Here is a 19,674-nt window from a genome sequence, read left to right as displayed (position 1 = left end):
TGTATGAATGGACTATTGCATATCTAGCACCACAGAAAGAAACAATGTAAATATATGTGTGAACTAGGCTTAGGTGGAGGAGAACAGAAATAGGTGGAAAAGATGGGCTACAACTTCTGATTGGACCCAGTAATGGGAGGTAGATATAGAGATGTATGATGATAGATAGCTAGATAGCTAGATAGCTAGATAGCTAGCTAGATAGATGATAGATAGATATAGATGATGATAGATAGATTGAGATAGATAGATGATGATAGATAGTGTGATAGGAATTTTATGGTCTTAGATATATGGTAATGTTCATAACCGCACATACATGGATCAGCACAGGAAGGCCAACCTGGAACCATGCCACAAGTAATTTAGTAACAAAACGCAACATATGTTATTTTTATACGATATATTTACACAAGGCATCCATTTACAACATATGATATTATTTGTGGGACAAAGGTTTTTAAGAAAAATTCTAGCCCCAAAGGGGGGATAATGTGATAGGAATTTTATGGTCTTAGATATATGGTAATGTTCATAACCGCACATACATGGATCAGCACAGGAAGGCCAACCTGGAACCATTTTGATTCCTAAACTGACCAAATGTTTTCTCTGCAAGGTCAAAATGGAAAAGCCTCCCCATTGTCTTTTCCTTCACAAATCCTGTCTTAAGGGTATGTCTGTGTTTGAATAAGGGTGTGAGCCTGTGACCTGGCCCAGGAACTATTTATCACTACAAAAGACTGGCCAGGCTCCGCAGGCAATCCAATCAAGTAACCTGCCAGACAGGAAATAAACAAGGATAAGAGAAAAACAATAATGAAATTTCTGTTTTAAGACCACCTTTTCTGTGATGTATCTGAGGGGTGGTCTTAGGTTACACCCCTTCTGTGATGTATGCATAATGTTTCTGGGGGTGGTCTTGATCTACAGGATGGGAATTTCAAAAGTCTTTATAAGCCCTTGCACAGCATTTTTGTGGGTCCTCCTCCTCTCCTGTGTGTGAGGGGAGCACCCTGTTGCAACAGATCAATAAAGATCAAGCTTACTAGCTGCTTTGCTTCTCAATATGCTCTGGTTGGCCTCTGTTATTCTCTCCTACCAATAGGGAACCTATGTAAGGACTCTATATGGGTTCTTGGATACCCCATAAGGGAAAAGGGCATATTTTTATTTACAACAATAGATAGATAGATAGATAGATAGATAGATAGATAGATAGATGATAGATAGATGATAGACAGATTGACAGAGGTGTGGGTGGGTGTATTCAGTAAGTATAAAGATAAGATAAAGACATGAAAATTAACCAGCAGTTCTGACTATCAGGCCTTCCACTGTTCCCTTTAAGGCTTCTAAGGAAGGCAGAACATCCAAGTTAATGGCTGGCAACCTTGGAAAATGAAGGAATTCAGATTCAGGCCTCAGCTGTGACCCACCTCCCTAGTCAGATGGGTAGCCAGATGGCAACCAGATGGCACATCCTTCAAAACCTGACATAGGAAAACAATTGCATTTATTTTATATATTCAGCAAGCCAAATGAGTGTACCATTTTTGTAGACTGTGATCTTAGATGCCATGTCCTGCAAAAGCAACTGTGAAAAATAAAATTTGGGGTTTACATTTCCCTACTACTTGATAAACACATTTTCACTTTACGGTGTTATAAAATTGAAAGGGGACTTTAAAAAGAAAGTGTTTGTGTTCTACTGCAAACACACCTTCTTCTCCAAATGCTTAAATCTGCCAGAAATTCGGTGTGTTCGTAAAGTTGTGAAATTCAGTTTCCAAGTAACTCAGATGCTATTGTGCCAAACCACATTGAGGCAAATGGAATGATTGCGACAGCACATAATCCTTTCCAGTGAGGCTTACAGAGGGGTGAAGGCCCCCAGTGAGATACACCAATATGTATAAGGGAGATTATTAATTTAAGAAAACTGACAGCATATCAAGGGCATATAAGAGACTGCAGAAGAATAGCAGAAAGCTGGGAACCAACAGTAACATATATTCACAACTATAATATGATTCTTGTTGGGCTGTATGGAGTGTTAGGGGAGGGGTAGTACCTCCAGTGTAGGACATGTCATGCTCCTTCTGGGTTTGTTTGCCCACCTTTGGTCCCAACCCTGCACTCAGCTCTCACCTGTGGCTCCTAGAAGCTGTCAGCATGTGGCAGTGGCCACACCCTGGGAAATAGCTTCGACTGGCCAGATAAACCAGGTGAAGGGAGCTGATGGGTCTCAAGCCCTTGGTGAGTTAGAGACTTCACCTACATGCAAAGAGGGGGGGGTGTAGTGATGTTGGGAAATCTTAGCAGGCTAAAACTCATGTTAAAGAAGAGCATTGTGGGAGAGCCAGGTGCTGTAGAATCCTGGGAATGTGTATCTGGAAGAATGGCAGATGAAGGTGATGGACTACATGGAATTGGCCGAAATGACTGGCAGAATCCGAGACCAGGGAGAAGAGTCGGTGGAAGAAGACTGGAAGAAATTTAAAGACTATCTACAGAAATATTGTAAAATTAATGAATGTTAGAATGATGTTAGAATGAAGTTAAGTGGTTTAAGCAGCAATGTTATAAAGGCGTATGTAAAAATGGACTGTTAACAGGTGAAAATCCCAAGTTATAGTATATTAAGTTAAAGGACTAAGAGAAAATAAAGAGGGAAAGAAATTGCTGAATTAACTAACTGAATTGGAATACAAAAAAGGGAGGTATGAGGAGGTCAGGGAAGTAAGGAAATGAATGTAAGGCATGGAAAGACTGATGTATTTTAAAGTGTTTTTTATTCTTTTTTCCCTGTATTTTGTATTTTTCTTGTATTTTTACTTTTGTCTTTTGTCTTTTGTTTTGTTTTTTCTCCTTTTCTTTACTTATGTAATTCTTCTTTTTGAAATCTTAAGAAATATCATTTTAAAAAAAACGGGGGGGAAAAAGAATCCTGGGAATGTGTATTTGTTTCTTTAAATGCAGACTTTCTGTCTTTAAGAGTGTGAGTAAGTTATCTTCTCCATCTGTAGGAAAGGGAGTTTCTAGCTGATTTGTGGTTCTTGACACCTGGCTGTCCCGGACAGGCATGGATTCAGTGTGAATGGGTTATCTTGTTAATTTACAACTCAAAGAATCTGGTTGTCTGTGGGAATGCTTTAATCTTCAAGGTCTTGGGACAAACAGGATTCAGTTGCCAATTCTGAACACCAGTTCTGAAAGACCTACATCGGCTCCCAGTACATTTCCAAGCACAATTCAAAGTGTTGGTGCTGACCTTTAAAGCCCTAAACAGCCTCGGTCCAGTATATCTGAAGGTGCATCTCCACCCCCATCGTTCTACCTGGACACTGAGGTCCAGTGCTGAGGGCCTTCTGGCGGTTCCCTCACTGTGAGAAGCAAAGCTACAGGGAACCAGGCAAAGGGCCTTCTCGGTAGTGGCGCCCGCCCTGTGGAATGCCCTCCCATCAGATGTCAAAGAGATAAACAACTACCTGACATTTGGAAGACATCTGAAGGCAGCCCTGTTTAGGGAAGTTTTTAATGTGTGACATTTTAATGTATTTTTGATCTTTGTTGGAAGCCACCCAGAGTGGCTGGGGAAACCCAGCCAGATGGGTGGGGTACAAATAAATTGTTGTTGTTGTTGTTTCTTTGACTTTTGACAGCTGGAGCACAGAGTGGTGGTTGTTAAAACTGGAGGGACACATCATCCTATGCACAACAACAACAACAACAACAACAACTACATATTCTTTCAATCAGTTTGTGGAACAATGGGTGGGTATCCTCCAGAAACTGGAGGGTAGCAGCCCAGTGCCTCGTGTCTCTGGAGTTTCCCACCCTGCCGTTTGCTTAGTCACTTCAGGGTCCAGAGAGATGGAGCAGTGCTCTCTGGGCATCAGTGGTGCTTCTGGGGTTCCCCTGCACCTGTCAGGGGCTGGAGGCCGGGCTGCATCTGGGAATCCCAGAGTGTCCTTGCTGCTTTCTTCAAGATGATGTTAATGCCCAAATACTGGCACCGAGGGAAGACTGTCAATAATGCAAAAGGACTCCCTACCCCCAGAACTGATGGCTGTATCCAACTTGATGACCTGACTTTTCAAGGTGCAAAAATCTGGGCCTCTGACGGTAACATCAGTGTGTGCCAACATAGTTAGGGAATCAATGCTCCCAAGGTTCAGCACCTTGGAGAGCGTTTCCTTGCATTGCCTTTATTTGGAAGAGGCATGTCATCTTCTCGTTTGAGAGGCTACTACTACTTCTTACTTACTTCTCTCCATCACCACCCACTATGGAAAATGCTAGAACATAAGAGCAAGGAAATCCACTGCAGCAAGTTCACAAGACATTATTGATTAATTGGTGAAATTTATATCCTGCCATCCTTCCATGGAATTCAAGGAGGCAAGCATCCTAAGTGATCTCCCATCCAGATACGGACCAGAACTTGCTCAGCTTCAATGAGATTGCTGCATAGAGTGCCTTCAGGCTTAAAGCAAAGCAAAATATCATGGAGGAGGAGGAAATCTACAACCTCAGCTTTACCACTAGAATCCTGCCTTAAGGCACCACCAGAGCTCTGCAAGGCAAATATTCTGCAAAATATCTGAGCTGCCACTAATCCAGATTCAAAGCCAACACAATTCTAGTGCTCTCCAAAGACCTGGTCTGCTATCAAGTATTTTTGTAAAGAAATCAGAAATCAGAACATGCAATTAAATTATTGTTATTTGAGATAGCTTTCCTTACTTATGAGTAAGCCTCACTGGATGCAGAAATAATACAAGCATCACACTTCACTCTTAACTCTCATTATGTGTATAATAAAAAAGGTAAAAGTAAAGGACCCTTTGATAGAATCATAGAATCATAGAATCATAGAGTTGGAAGAGACCACAAGGGCCATCGAGTCCAACCCCCTGCCAAGCAGGAAACACCATCAGAGCACTCCTGACATATGGTTGTCAAGCCTCTGCTTAAAGACCTCCAAAGAAGGAGACTCCACCACACTCCTTGGCAGCAAATTCCACTGTCGAACAGCTCTTACTGTCAGGAAGTTCTTCCTAATGTTTAGGTGGAATCTTCTTTCTTGTAGTTTGGATCCATTGCTCCGTGTCCGCTTCTCTGGAGCAGCAGAAAACAACCTTTCTCCCTCCTCTATGTGACATCCTTTGATATATTTGAACATGGCTATCATATCATCCCTTAACCTCCTCTTCTCCAGGCTAAACATGCCCAGCTCCCTTAGCCGTTCCTCATAAGGCATCGTTTCCAGGCCTTTGACCATTTTGGTTGCCCTCCTCTGGACACATTCCAGTTTGTCAGTGTCCTTCTTGAACTGTGGTGCCCAGAACTGGACACAGTACTCCAGGTGAGGTCTGACCAGAGCAGAATACAGTGACACTATTACTTCCCTTGATCTAGATGCTGTACTCCTATTGATGCAGCCCAGAATTGCATTGGCTTTTTTAGCTGCCGCGTCACACTGTTGGCTCATGTCAAGTTTGTGGTCAACCAAGACTCCTAGATCCTTTTCACATGTACTGCTCTCAAGCCAGGTGTCCCCCATCTTGTATTTGTGCCTCTCATTTTTTTTGCCCAAGTGCAATACTTTACATTTCTCCCTGTTAAAATTCATCTTGTTTGTTTTGGCTCAGTTCTCTAATCTGTCAAGGTCGTTTTGAAGTGTGATCCTGTCCTCTGGGGTGTTAGCCACCCCTCCCAGTTTGGTGTCATCTGCAAATTTGATGGTTAAGTCCAGTCAAAGGCAACTATAAGGTTGCGGTGCTCATCTCCCTTTCAGGCCAAAGGAGCCGGCGTTTGTCCACAGTCAGCTTTCCAGGTCATGTGGCCAGCATGACTAAACCACTTCTGGTGCAAAGGAACACCTTTATGGAAACCAAAGCGCACAGAAATGTCGTTTCAATAATAGGAATAGGATAGGAATAGGAATAGGAACAGGAACAGGAACAGGAACAGGAACAGGAACAGGAACAGGAACAGGAACAGGAACAGGAACAGGAATAGGAATAATAAGCTCCACTGAAAACACTGGGACTATATCAGAGGAAATATTCATAGGATCAGGCTGTTAACAATAAGAATATTTTTGTTTGTGTTACAATGGTAACTCGGGTTAAGAACTTAATTTGTTCTGGAGGTCCGTTCTTAACCTGAAACTGTTCTTAACCTGATGTGCCACTTTAGCTAATGGGGCCTCCCGCTGCCGCCATGCCACCGCCTCACGATTTCTGTTCGCATCATGAAGCAAAGTTCTTAACCTGAGGTACTATTTCTGGGTTAGCAGAGTCTGTAACCTGAAGCGTCTGTAACCCGAGGTACCACTGTATTGTCAAATACTATAGTGATGTTTTCTCTTGCAAAAGAAAATATACTGTATTTTTCCGTGTATAAGACTAGGTATTTTTCCTAAAAAATAATGTCAAAAATTAGGGGGTGTCATACATGGATATATCTCCCCCCATTTTCTTAAATCTGAGTCCCCCAAAATAGAGGGCATCTTATACATGGGGATGTCCTATAGATGGAAAAATACAGTATATCTTCTGCAGATCTCCAACTGAGTTAACAGCAGCATTTTATTTATTTTATTAATATTCCTGTTTATTTCAGCACCAAAGGTGTTTTCACACACAATGCTAAAAGCCAAGTGTACAAACTGTATTACATCTGGTTTAAAAATGACCCCTGCCAGCTTTCCATCATGCCTTCACATTTCAATATGAGCAAGAATGTGCAAAGAGGGTTGAAATTCGTTTTGGTAGTGGTGGGCTTTGATTTTTGTTTTTTAAGTCCATACTCCCTCAGGATCCCAGATAATTACATGTCTCTCCAAAATCACGCCAAATACAAAAAGGGCAAGATAACCTTCCTGGGTTAACATTAGCAAACAACGCTGGTCCAAATGAAAAAGTGTCATAGCATTTCTGGATTCTGTCCATGCTCGGTGAAGTGCGCCATAATTGTGGAGCTGCTTTAGAGAATTATTACCTATAGCACCACATGGATTTGCCACATTGTGGGTGCAGTTAGAGGAGCGGAGCCTGCAGAGATTGTGATGGGGGCCTGGAACAAAAGGTAGCCTTCAATAGAGCATGATGAGGCCAAGCAAACTGAGGGCTTCAGGAAACTCATCATCTTGAATTCTGCCCAGAAAGCAAGGGAAAGGCCCTAGAACGCTGGATTAATGTGCACCTGAAAATTTCCAGAGGAACATGAAACGTTGCCTTATAACCAGTTCAGGGCCCTTCCAGTCATCCTTTTATTGTGCCTTCATAATGATCTGTGCTCATGATGCTATCAGAGCAGTTATACACAAGGCCGCTTTCAATATTGTAAGTTTAGGGGTGGACATTCTGCTTCATTTCCTATCAGTTCATGCCCTGTAGCTTCCTGTTGAAATACGGCAGCTGCTCATACCACAAGGCCCTGACTGATGATGCTCTTTGCATTAGATGCAGCAACTTTTGCCCTGTGCTTTCCTGGCCTGTATCTTGAGTGTTGTTGTTTTATTTTACCACATCACTTTCCCCAGAGAAACATGCTTGTTACTGCTTAATCAGAGCAATGGGCAATTCAGCTTTTCTACGGATTGCCATTTGCTCCAATTTGGCGGTAAAGAGTGGGTTTTTGCAGAGAAAGCAGTGGAGAGAAAAAAACCACACTTGGACACAGATACAGTACTTGAAATGTGTGAAAAGGCACCAGATCAGACAAGGAAAAGAACAGGCCACAACTATGCTCAAGGGAGGGAGTCAGATTACACGTTGCCCCACATGGAATAAAAACCAAGATTCCACCTAGACCAGGTGTCTTATCCTGCACCCTAGAGGGGCTGCCACTTTTCAAGGAGGACGAGGTGTGTCCGGCACAGTTAACAGTTGTGCAGAAGACGTTCCACTCAAGAGGCTGAAATTCCTTCTACACGACCATTAAAAAGGCAGGAAGACCCTGGTCCTCTTTTCCATCTGACCACTCAAATCTTGACTGCAAGCCTCAAGCTGGAGCCTCGCCCAAATTGCAAGTGCAGATTCTTGAAGTTAGGTTGCTATGGATAATTGGTGTGGGGGCACATTCATCAGCCCCTCCACCTTTTATTTTTATTGAGCAAAGGTCCAGGGTCGGGTCTGCGATTCAGGAACACTGGATTTTTCTCAATAATGTTTTTTAAAAGTTAAATTAAATAATTAAATTAAAAATTAAATTAAATTAAATTAAATTTGGAAATGCAGTAAAATATTATAAAAATAAGGAACTGCAGAAAGAGGGGGAGGGGAGTCGAAATTATATATACTTAATAAATCGTATGGTTTTTAGGGGGGTTTTGATGCTGTAAAACTAATTTTATAAATAAAAAATTAAAAAATGTTTTTAAAAACAGCACCCCAAAAACCTCTATTGCCAATACTCTTGCATAAGAACCTTTCTCACAGTCTCCTGTTTCAGCCACTCTCATTTAGCTGTACTGCCTTCCATCTGCAACCCTGGCGCTACTTTAATGAAAGATACTAAGCAAAGTAAAAAGTGCTACAGGCCAAACATGTCTGAACATGTGCAGCAAGGTACCTCTTATTTACCACTCAAGCAGCTTCCGCACCCTGAGCAGCCCGCCTCCCAGACGCTGCTAGAAGACAGTTTCCATCTTCCCTGTCCATTGGGGCTGATGGGCATTCAGAGTCAAATATCTGGAGGGCACCAGGTTGGGAAATGCTGCACAAAAGCAATTGCAGCCAGTCACTTGCTCACTTAGAGTTAGTTATCAGAGCTTCCTTCCAGGTCAAATGGCAGGGTTGCTATCTCTGCCTGAACCCTAATCTCTCTCTTTAAAAGAAATGAAACTGATATGACAATATGGACTTCAAATCAGTTTGTGATGATACATCGATGTATCACCCAGCCTTACTAATCAGCATGGCCAGAGGACAGGAATGATGGGTACTGTAGTCTGTTAACTTCCGGAGGGACATTACGGTTCTAGGTTATGTGCTCTCAAAACACTGCTAAATCTTATACCTGTGTACACCACCTTTGAATTCTTTTTCACTCCATAAGTTTTTTCATATATGACTAAATCTTCAATCCAATGCCCATTTATCTTGAATAAACCCCATTAAACTCTGTGGTGTGCACTTGAAAATGTCAAGGCTGGATGTGACAAAAGAAGTGTGTTGAGGGTATGCTGGACTGCTGGCCAACCAGAGCGTGTTGCCATGTATTATGGTGAATGGCTGGGTGCCTGTTCACATTTGCCACAGATTTCTTGCAGTGTGGCCCTGAATTTCTAGTCCACCTAACAGGGCAAGCAACAAACAGAAGGGGAAGAAATGCAACGTAAACTGAGTGCTCACAGCACACCCCTCCGCTGTAGGATCAGCTCCAGCTTATTCCCAAGTTCCTAACTGAAATGACAGGTAGGCAAGTCCGCAGACCAAAATGATGGCTCACTGGTGCTGTCCCTCTCACCCACTGAAACAAGTGGTTTGCCCTTTTATTTTCACAAGCACTATGTGAACATTCTTGCACTTATCTGTTAATTTGTTGTGTTATTAATTTTTTCTTTTAAAGAAACTGAAGTCTTGTTATTGGAGTTTCCCCCCAAGCATTTCACTGATGTAAAGGCTGTGGGCCACTCAGCACCCTGAACCAGCCTCTGCCTCCAACCTTGCAGAACCAGTATTCCCCCCCTGCCCCAGCAGCTTTGCATCCATCTTCACCCATAAATTCTGCCTGCAGTGTTTCTGAGGCAGGAGCTACACTCCATTGTCTGATTGAAATGGGTACTGGCTGCCTAAATAATGTATAAGCTGTTGATAGCAGAGAGGCCCGGCTGGCTGCGTTCGGCCAAAGGGGTAGGAGACCAAGGCTGATCAGTAATGCACTGACCCCTGGCAAGGGCCAAGCAGGAGAAGTGAGACACAGACACACAGAGAGAGGCAGGCAGGCTTCAGTTGAAATGGATGGTTCACAGTGTTTTAAGGGAAGTATCTGTAAGGATGGATGAAGAAACCTGGATGAAAAGAGGAGGAAGGAGCTTGAGTAGGAGGTCAGCATCCACCTGCTGGGACTCAAACCAGGAGTCTCCTTGGTCTGTGGGCTAGTAGCGCCCCCATCCACTTGAGATCACAGAGGGGGAGAGGGAAAATGAATTTGATGTAAGTGAAACATAGCTCAGTTGGTAGAGCATGAGACTCTTAATCTCAGGTTCATGGGTTTGAGCTCCCCATTGGCAGGGGCATAGGAAGTGGTGTGTGACCCACCCTGGGTGTCATCCTTGAGGGGGGTGACAAAAGCGCACACTGCGGGGGTCGACACTTACTGCGGGGGCTGGCCTGCAGTGCGCCTGAGACACAAATCTCTCCTGGGAGTAACGCAGTGGATCCGGGCCCCACGCTGCCCAAAATGGCACCGTGGGGCTTGCGTCCACCAGGCGGACTCCTTGGGCAGCTTGCTGCACCGCCCCCCTGGGCAGATCGCCGCAGCGCCCCCGTGCATGGATTGCCGCAGCACCCCCGTGTGTGGATCACTATGGCGCCCCTGCAGGCGCCCCTGCCGCTCCGGGTGCTGGAGCAGCTAGCTACGCCGCTGCCCATTGGTCAAAAGATTCCTCCATTGCAGGGGGTTGGACTAGATCAACCTCATGGTCCCTTCCGACTCCACACTTCTGTGATTCTATTCTCTCCCTGCCCTGCAACTCCAGTCTTAGCATAGCTCCATCAAAGGCAACCCCTTGCTCCCATCTAATCAGATCTGCATTTAAGAATCTCTTCCTGACTTTGGCCTTGCTTGTATGGCTCGCCAGATCTCTGCCTGCCTATTCCTCCCCATCTCCCTGCTGCTTGATTCTGGCCTTCATTTCAGCCCTCCTTCGGGTGAGCTTAGCAGAGCTCAAATCCTGGCATACCATTAGCTCAGCTTCTAGGTTGGCTGGCCTGCGGATCTGCTCCAGGATGCCAGCAAACTCTGGTCCTAATCCTTCCAGGGCTCCTACTTCAACTCCATGTGCTTCACTGCCTGTGGCCCAGTGCAGATGGTGGGTCACAGATGCGTTGGACAAAGGAGCCATCAAATTCAACACATAATCATAAGATTATGACCACCATAATCTTGGTGAATCTCAAATGGAGAACACCATGCTGAAGCCCCCCTGCATACCAAGCAGAGCCATTTGCTATGATGAGGGCTGTACACATGTTGATTCTTTGAAAGTGAAGCAAGGTGAACCAATACTGGGCACAGTATTCAGTTTCCTTTAATGTATGAAAAGCAAGGTCCTTTCCCTAATGGAAACAAAGCTATGTTGAGTGCTAAGTCTAGCAAAGTTTTCTTGGAAATCAGAAAAACTGCTGAATCATCTTTCATTTGGGCAGATTTCTTAACCTTCTGGTTAAATAAAAGCAGCAAAAATTATGCAAAATAATATTTCGCATATTTTATACAGGTAACAGAATTCTGCTGCTTGAGGATTTGAGGTTTTTTGTCCCTGAACCCAGTGCTATTTTTCTAGAAAAAGAAGTGCTGGAACTCACCATGAACACCTCCCTTGTTATCTTAGAATGGTAATGGTGCCACCTGAGAGGCTGAGAGCTGAAAAAAGCCCTGCCTGAACCACAAATCATCATGTTCAGTTAAAAAAAAAAAATTCCCTTCCCAAAGATAATCAGTCAGTCAAATCATGAGCACTCATGATCATGAGCCACATTCCAATGTATACCAAAATTTTCTCATTTATATAATAATATACAGAGAGTGGGCTACTAGTGGGTTTCTTGGCCTAGTAAAAATATTTGGCATCTTTGTGAGGTATTAATACGATTGTTTTCACTTATTGTTACAGACTGAAGGCCTTTCAAAATGCAACTTCTGCCAGGGGCCAGGTTTACGGGCTTCTCAATATCCCACCAGTGGATTAATGCACAGATGGATAGAAAGCATGTAATCGGATGACAAATGAAAGAGAATGAATGAGTAGCAGAAAATCAATGCATTATGGCAGCCTTGGGCACCCTCCAGATGTTTTGGACAACCAGCTCCAGCCAATTATAGTCTGAAACATCTGGAGGGCACCAGGTTGGCAAAGGCTGGATTAGGGCCTGGATGGAGCTATGAGTGGAAGTGTCTGAAACCAAACCTGGCATTGATCTCTTGCCTGAAATGAACTTTCAAGGACTAGGAAAACTACTTCTCAATTTCCCCCTGAAAATGCCCCCTTCCCCCAGGCCATTGTACATTGCGTTCCCCCAGCCAGGTTCAGAAATTGGAAATAAGCTCATCTGGAGGAGGCAGGCGGGGGGGGGGGGCAGAGACACACTAGGAGAAATAAATTGAAGGCAGGGGATTAAGCATCATTCTCATCTATGCATTCTCCTCTGCAGTTGCCCCTACACACACACACACACAGGAATTGTGCATTATCTTGGCAGACAAAAGTTTGGAAAGAAACACACACTCAGTGGTTTTAGCAGGAGCCCTGGAGCTCACCTTCCTAGTATTTCCATCAGATCTGGCCAATCCAGAGGATTCATATTGCCTTCCAATCACAGCAGCTGGTGTTGTGCTATGCAATTCCCTGCTACGCCTGAAGTCCCTTTCCTAGGCTAGATCCCAAACGTGAATATTCATTAAGTTTCTGGTTTAAGCATCTGATATCCTAATAAGGTACATTAAATATGTATCTGTAGAGATATTCCATAGAAGATGTGGAAAGCCAAAGGTGCAGAAAATGCCCCAAGAAGAATTTCTGGGGTTGAATTATCCAAAAAATACTAGTGCACACATCTCTCTCCTCCACCCACAATTGTTTACATAATAGACTCTGGGCAGGACAGATCATACAGACCAAATAGCAAATACAGACAAATAACATACTATGCTAAATAAAGCTAGGAGAATTTGCTATCAATGGAGATACAACCATTCAATCAGAGGTGTCATTCATGGGCCTGGGCATCCTGTTCTTCAAACTACAGGTGTTTATTGGCCTTATTACTTCTTACTATCTCCATGATAGAACTCTGCATATTGAAAGCCTGTTGTTCCGAACATACAAATGAACTAATTTACATAGTATGCACACCAAAAGCACAAATCCCTTTACTTTTATTTTTAAAGGATAAATAACAACTTACAAATATTTTCTAAAAGTTTTACAGAGATTAAAAGGCAGCACAGAAAGAAACCACAGAGAATGCTCTTAAAATGTCCCTTTCCACACTTCTGTTCTTTACAAAAGCAAGTGAAAAATATCACTCTTATTCCCAGCCCCCAAATCTGAAAATGACACCCCAGTTGTTGTTACAGAAAAGCTGTAGCCTTCTCTAAGGGGGGAGGGGAGAAGTTTGTCTGGCTGGTCTGGGACCAGAGATGGGGCAGGGTGGGGAGTGGCGGAGACATGACAAGGGCGACCGCAAGAAGGGGAAACACTGGAGTAGGTCACTTAATACAGGATTATATAAGCAGAGAAGGGGGGGGGGTGTAGGTGGATGCTTAGTTACTGGAGCTAACCATGGTTCTTGTGGAGAAAGCTAAAGAGAAAGCTAAATTATGGAGGAATCTGAGGAGAAAGCTAAATTTCCAAGGCTGGAAATTTCCTGGAGGTCATTAATCTTAAAACAGCATCCATCATAAGCACAAGGTCTAACTAGAGAAGATAGATGCAGCACAGATTTCCCCATTTTAGCAGTGAAGGGCTGCGGGGTCCCTGCAGTTCTGAAGGAGATTCCACACACCATATAATTTGCTGCGTTGAAGATAGATGTGTGTAGAAAATAACAAGCATGAGGAACATTCAAGATGGCTGGATGAATGAACCCAGGCACAGCTCTGTGGGTACCACAGACCCATGTGAGCAGGTGAAGGGAAATAGATGGGTCGGCTAAGAGCTGTGTAAATATGATAGACTTGTGAAGTGTGGGTATGTGGTTGGATAAGCAGAATTTCTAAAAACAAGTTGTACACAGTGTCAATGACAGAAGCAAAGAAGAATATATATATATAGTAAGGAGGAGAAAGGGAGCGAATAGAGCCTGACTTGCACGCTGACTGAACTGACGGAGGAGACTCCAGCCCACAAAAGCTGCTGCCACATTAAATTTCTCAGCCTCCCAGAGGCCATCTGACTCTCTGCTGTCTTTGCTGCCGCAAACTCAGTTATCTCTCTGGAAGTTGTCACCAGGCTGACTATCATTCCTCTCCACCACACAAGCATGAAATTTTTGTGTGGGGTAATCATATGTCCAATTTGTTTGAGGGTGTTACTTGTGCATTGTGAGAGTTGGGTCTCCCCCTGGAACACCCAACATGTGTGGGGTCGAGGGGACCCTGCTCTTTCCCACGAGACAAGAAGGAATGCCTGCCTGGGAAGGGCATGAACCAAGGGAGAGGAAGGCAAGGCCCCTTTTAGGCCGTAGTGGACATCACCCTTCCTAAGTCCAGGTCTCACTTTTAAGCTGTGACTTGGGATCCATGATTTTTATCTCACATAGTTAGGGTACCGTAACCTTTTACTTGCTCACTTTATCCAGGCCGGATATTTTCTCGCTTCCCTTCTTTTGTCCTATTTCTCTGCCAGGCTTTCTCCTTCTCTTGATCTCTGCTCTCTCTTTCCCTTTCTCTCTCATGCTTTACTCTTTCCCTCCTCCCCTCCTCGACTCCAAGAGATGGTTGCGGCACCATCTTGCCCAAGCCTCCTCTTTCCCACAGTGGCCATACAGACGCCTCGGGGAAGCAGAGCACAGGCGACCCTTGGATCCTTCGCTGCTTGTTCTCACAACATATGGTACCCAAAGGTATTCTGCCTCTGAACGTGGAGGCTCCAGTCTGGCTACAAGCCACTGGGAGGCCTCTCATCCTTCGCGCCTTTGTCCAATCCCCTTCTGCAGCCCACTCAGCAGCAGCCAGGGCCCCAGACATCTTGCGCGGGCAGCGAATTCCACCAGTTCATTCTGCACAGAGCGCAGAAGTGCCCGTCACTCCGTTGCACCGAGGGGTCGTGAAGTTCTGGCAGCAGCAGAGGCAGAGGGAGGGAGACAAGAGGATGACCCTCAAAGGGAAGGAGTTCCCTCCCCACCCCGGGAAGCAAAGGCAAAGGCCAGGTGGGGCTGCGGGGGGCCATCCCGGTCTTGCCAACCTTCCTGCCGCCCCCGCCCCCATTTGCCACCTGCTGCCGGGCCCAGAGATTCCTGCGCTTCCGCCCCCCGCGTGGGAGCCCACGGCAGAGCCCCCTCCCCGCCAAGGCCCCCTCGCCCTGCCCGCCCCGCCTCCGCCAGACTCTTCCCCACCGCCCCCCACGCGCTGCCAATCAGGACTGCTCGGCCAATCAGGAACAGAGAAAGCCAGCCCCGGCAGCCTGTGGAGCCCGCCCCCTCCCCTGCAGTTGCCTGGAAAAAAGCAAGCGCCGGAGCGCGCCCGCCCGCCCGCCTTGCCATCCCGAGCAATGCGCCAAAGGAGAGCGCGGAGAAGGCGCTCGCTCGCTCGGTGCCCTTGGCGAGCTGCCGGCGGACTCGGCGGCCGCGCAGGCAGGCTCTCCTCCCCCCGCCCTCGGCGCCGGCCGCCTGGTCTCCTTCCCAAGACGTCCTTCTCCGGAGCCGTCCGCCCTCGCAACGAGCTGAGGTCGCCGTGAGGCCCGTTGGCTGGCCCGGGGCGGAGCGGGCGGGGGAGAAGGCCAAGAAAGACAGGGAGCCTGCGGGACAAGAAGCAGTGTATCTCGGGGGGATAAACCCCAAAGGGAGGCTCACATCCCCTCGCATCCTTCCAGCGCCGCTTTTGCGCTACCATGGGGCGTCTGGCTAGGCTAGCCTCTCCCGGGACCGAAGGGACCTTTGGAGCTGAGCGAGATCAGCCGGGCTCTGAGATGGAACACCCCGCAGAATACCCCCCCCCCCCCATCTCCCTGCTGTCTCGGGCCTTTCTCGACCCATCCCCGCGTACTTCAGCCCTTTGCCCTCGGTTTTCTCTCTCGCCATCCCGCCAAGTGATACAGCGATCATTTCGTCTCCTTTCTTCGTTCGCAGTCTCCCTAGCCAATCCCTCGGCCCCTCCGTTTCCTTTCATTATCCAGCCCAAGCCACTGAAAGAAGCTGCCCCCAAAGGATCCCGAGAGATTCGTTCCCACATTCACATGTTCTTCCATCAGCCAAGACATTTTGGGGAGGGAGAAGGAGTGTTCCCCTCCCCCACATACGACAGCAGGGATGGGGGAGGCTTGGAGCTGTCAGAAGCTTAAGTGGCTGCCCCCTCCTCCTGCTGCCCTCCGTTTAATGCAGGTACATCGCTGCAGTGGGTGGGTGGGTGGGAGATCCCTATTGGGCTTGAAGTACGCCCCCACCCACACCCCCTTTGCTGATCTGGCCAGGTACGTCACCGGCGCTGCCTCCTCTCTCGCGCTCCCTTTTCGCTCCGTGTGTGTGTGCGCGCTCAGCGCTCTCTCTCTCTCTCTCTCTCACACACACACACACGGTCACCACAGGAACATGTCGCTGTCACCTTGAGATGCAGGCAGGCATTGCAAGGTGCACCGGCGGAGAAATAGACGCCAAGGCGAAAATGATGGGAAGGGGCAGTAGAGGAGGTGGGAGCGGGGCCACGCGCGAGACACGGGACGCTCTCCCCCCCTCCCCTGCCCTCCCCATGCACATTTTGCCACTTCTCCCTCCCTAAAGCTGGAGCCGCTTTCGAATTCTGCCTCCTCCTCCTCCTCCTCCAGGTCTTCTGCTCAACGCCTCTCCTCTCTTCCCTCATCCCTAAATTAAAGGTTGCAGGGAAAGTCTAGTAAGGTCATTTTTTTCTTTTTAAATCCCACCCGACCACCCAACCTTTTTTTCTGCAGTGACTTGTCCGCACGCCATCCCGACCGCATTGCCCTCCCTCCCCGCGCGCCCACCCCCAGCTCCGCGCATCTCTGCGTTACAGATGACGGAGGCTGCCCGGAGTCCCCTCCGCAGGAGGAGGAAGGGGGCGTCTTTCATCCATATCCCCCCTCCGGAAAAAACCCCCAGGCTCTTTTATTTTTATGTTTTGACCGACAGTCTTTTCCATCTCTCTTTATTCCCTCAACTCCCCTCCAAAATAGAAAGTCTCCTCAAGAGGAGCTACTTACCAGGCCATGCTAGAACCCAGGAGAGACTGAGGTGGGGAGGAGGGAGGCAGGTGAGGGAATCCGCTGCGGGGAGAAGATGAAGCGTGGGGTGGAACTGCGGGTCTCTCTCTCTCTCTCTCTCTCTCTCTCTCTCTCTCTCTTGGCCCGGATCCAGTCGAGAGGAGGAGGAGAAGGAGGGGGAGCTTCCTCGGCCTGATTTGCCCCCCTCAGGAGGGGATCGGAGGGAAGGGGAGGGTCAGGGCAAGGGTGGGGGGAGCCGGTTGTCTACAGCCCCGGGGATGCTGCGGCTGGCATCGCAGCGGCTACATCCTGCAAGGATGGAGAGAGCTCGCTGAGCGCTGGTCCAGCTGCAAATCTCAGCAGAGCGGGGAGGGGGAGACGAGGGGAGGAGGGGAACTGTGGTGCAAGCGGGGGGGAGGGAGATGTGACTGGAGGCCGAGAACCAATCGCAGTTCTAGCCTCCTGCACCCCCCTCCCCCACTTCACGCAGCCAGGTCCATCCCCCCAACTCCTCCTTGTTCTCCACACCTCCCCAAATCAAGAGACACCCATAGATGTATTGCTGGAACTCACAGATGGCTGCTTCCTCCCCCCACTCCAGTCCCGGTGATGGTACGTTCCAAGCAGCCTCTCCGTCACTGATGGAAAGGATGCAGGGATGCAGCGATGGAAGGACCATCTGCTTGGTGCAGATCGTACCTGCCCCTGTAGAATCCCAGCCACAGCCACAGAGTCCTTGGCCAAGTGGGCAGCTCCGGATGCCTGAGTGGTGCTGGTGGCGGTGGATGGGCTGAGAGGGAGTGCCTTTCCCAAGCTCATCCACGGAGCTTCATAGCCAAGTGGTGATTTGAACCTGGGCCTGCCACAGCCAAGCCTCAAACTCTTATCCATTGCATTCTAGCGACGCAGACACAGAGTGGCAGGACCCAGCTAAGGGTGCCACACACAACAGAAGAGAGGGCTTTTTCAGCCATTTTGGCAGGGTGCTGTGGAGAGTCAGGAAAACTGCCCTTGCCACCATGTCACCCAACACCACTACTATTATGAAGGGTAAAAAGGAGGAGCCCTTTACCCCTTTCCTCTACTCAGAGCCTATTGCACTTGCACCTGGTGCTTTTGCTGGATCCTGCAGCTATCGAACAGAAAGACACCTGGGTGAATTTGGATCAATCTAGCTGATCTCCTGTGCCTATCTTCTTTCTATCCTCTTGTTTGTGCAGTGCTATAATCCCTGCCAGGTTTTGGGTCATTACAACTGTCTGTGATATCTCTTCCAGTCAACTATTCTCATTTTCTCTCTCCTTCTGACTGCTGAAAACTTCATGAACAGGGTCACAATCCACCTCAGCGCTTGGTTACGCATGTTCAAGCCCATCTAAATAATGAAGTGGTTGAAAACAAACATTCCTGATGTTCAGCTACTTTTCCATACTGCCTGATGAAGCATTCTGTAACTTGAAGCTTGCATTCTCTGATGACAGAATAAACTAGTCAGACAGATTACATCTGTCACCAAAACCAATTTGTGTTAGAACTGAACAGAAATGTATCAGAAGACTAATCCCATCCTTTTCTCTCACCGTCCCCTAGAAAAAGTAGGCCACTTTGCAGGATTGTTTTCAAATATTCTCCAGTGTGTGTGTGTGTGTGTGTGATGCCACTGCACCCTCCTCAATGCCCTGGAAGGACTCCAAGTATTGAGAAGGATGCAAAAGAGTGACCAGGTACACAGTTGCTGCTGTTGCCACTTGCAAGAGCTACAATAACTAATCAGAGGGTTGTGGTGGTGGTGGGGGGGGATAAAACTATGCTACTGTCACTGCTTATAATAAGTCTCACCTCTGAGAAACTGCAAGAGAATTTCACCCCACTTAGTGAAATGGTCTTCAGCTTCTACCTCCAATTTCTTTGTCCACAAATAAGAGGTGATTCACTTCACTAGGCACAAAGATTTGCCCCCAAAATTGACACTCTGAGCAGCTATCTTCTGCAAAACAGAAATCTAAGAGATCAGCATTTGCTACCATAGAAATATTATTGTCCTTCGTTTTGTACAGGTTTATGTTGCCACATCTAGCATGTTATGACCCATTGAGATGAACACAGGTCTTCCGGATGCTTGAGAAATCCTGTGTGTTGCTGTTGCGATTTATGGAGCAGTTTGCAGTTCTAGGCTGGCAATGAAAACAGGAGGTTTATCAAGTTCTTCTTCATGGACACTCATACAAAGCAACTGGTTTGGTGGGTGTGGTGGTGTAAACATTGCACTTACCAAGGGTTGCTGTGGAGCTATTGATGAAGGCTGCAACTGATGCAATTCATAGTGGTCTGACAGAGGTTACCAAGTGCAGAGTGGATGCCCCGGTGTCGCTGCTTTTTCATTGCCTACAATCAGTGCCATTAACTACGAACCCCAAAATATGGGATCCCCTTCAAACCAGTTGATTTGCAGCATCTTGCAGAGATAACCAGTGCTTTTTTCTGGGGGGACGCAGGGGTACGCATACGCCTAAACATTTTGTGAATCTTTGTACTTTTGTCCATTTACTGCATTTATTTTT

General features: G+C 46.9%; 1 protein-coding gene across 8 annotated transcripts in view; it reads right to left on the bottom strand.

Moving 5' to 3' along the window:
* The window catches only part of ATP2B3 (ATPase plasma membrane Ca2+ transporting 3), a 121,275-nt gene extending 103,792 nt beyond the window's left edge, over positions 1 to 17,483 (bottom strand). For 4 of the 8 annotated variants that reach the window (XM_080987428.1, XM_080987427.1, XM_080987429.1 and 1 more), the window contains exon 1: positions 17,114 to 17,482. The gene's annotated coding sequence lies outside the window, so the exon portion shown is untranslated. Of the gene's footprint in view, positions 1 to 17,113 lie in introns of all 8 variants that reach the window. The other 4 variants (XM_080987434.1, XM_080987431.1, XM_080987432.1 and 1 more) reach the window with 2 other exon arrangements.
* Between the last annotated feature and the right edge of the window lie 2,191 nt (positions 17,484 to 19,674).

The sequence above is a fragment of the Podarcis pityusensis genome, assembly GCF_964106645.2.
Source record: "Podarcis pityusensis genome assembly, chromosome: 17".
In the NCBI taxonomy this organism is placed as follows: domain Eukaryota; kingdom Metazoa; phylum Chordata; class Lepidosauria; order Squamata; family Lacertidae; genus Podarcis; species Podarcis pityusensis.
The sequence above is the reverse complement of the archived record's forward strand: the minus strand, read 5'-3'. Positions and strand labels throughout refer to the sequence as shown.